The sequence below is a fragment of the Oxyura jamaicensis genome, chromosome 12 (genome assembly GCF_011077185.1).
Source record: "Oxyura jamaicensis isolate SHBP4307 breed ruddy duck chromosome 12, BPBGC_Ojam_1.0, whole genome shotgun sequence".
NCBI lineage: Eukaryota > Metazoa > Chordata > Aves > Anseriformes > Anatidae > Oxyura > Oxyura jamaicensis.
In genome coordinates this window covers 20423016-20424324 of record NC_048904.1, presented here as the reverse complement: position 1 = coordinate 20424324, position 1309 = coordinate 20423016, and positions in this window count along the sequence as shown.

The window sequence follows — 1309 nt, the reverse complement described above, 5'->3', positions numbered from 1 at the left end:
TGGGACATTATATATCAGCCAGCTCAGCCTTGGCTTCTGGAATAGCTAGGAAAAATCAGCTAACAAGCCTCCAGCACAAACAAGGGATGAGCAACAGCTGACATGGCTCTGTCACGAGCAAACCACATTGAGCCCACCTGGCCTCCTTCTGCGGCCAGGCAACAGGATGGGTGGGCAGGGCAGCTGTGGTGGGGACCTTGACCCTGTCCCCGTCTTGTTGTTACAGGTGAGCGGCAGGAACCTGTCTTCAGGACACACAAAGAGCAATTCCGAGCAGCCCGCTGCTGACAGGCACACACCTATCAAAAGAAGCCGGCAGGGTTTGCAAAGGATCCGCCACTACTCCGAATTTTCACTAGTGATTTGGGTGATGGAACAGAGAGTATGCTTATTAAATCTCCCAATGATAGCAGGCTAACAGGGACTGCAAATACATTGAAAGACAAGATCAGAATTCAAAGTGACCTTGCCAAAGATGAAAAACAGCCTGAAGGGAGAAAAAAATAAAATAAAATAAAATAAAATAATAAAAAAGACATGAAAAGCATAAAATTCAATCAAAAAGATTGCAAAATTTTCCATTTAGAGTCTCATAAAATAGAAATACAGAATAGGGAACATAATAAGGTTAAGTAGCAATGCTGCAGAAGAGGTTCTGGGATCGGTGTGGATCACAAGCCAGACAAGAGACAGCAGCGCTGCATACCTGGGAACAAGGAGCAAAGGTGCTGGGCTCTGGCGCGCTGCGTGGAGGGGAGGCAGGAAGCATTCCTCCCTGTCTGCACACACAGGACCTGGGGGCTCGGCTGGGCTCAGCTCAGCACCTTGCTAACAGGAGAGGCTTCATGCCAGGAGGATGCTCCTGGGTGCTGCTCCGCCACCCTGCCGTGCACCCAGAGGTGGCCCCCATGGGGGCGAGGGGATATGGGCACCCCTGCTCTCAGCACACTGCTGGAGCCCAGGCAGCCCCAGAGGGGACAAATCCTGCTAAATGCTGGCCAACAGGGCAGGAAACCCGAGCTCGCCGCAAGCAGATGGCATTGCATCCTCCAAGTCTGATAACCCCGAGGCTGTCCCGGCAGTGCTCCTCTTTCTGGGTGGATTCTTTTCCCGTATGCTATGCCAGAGTCCGTGCACAAGCCTGAAGCAGCCTAAATTTTCCCAGTTTCCACCTCTATCACAAGAGCTGTTGGTTAAAATAACTTCTACCTCTCAGGAAATAAGCTGTGCAGCCACTGTCATTAGCATTAATGCAATCTTGATTACCAAACTCTGCCCTGTGGGATGCCTGCTGTTTTTCAATATTTCT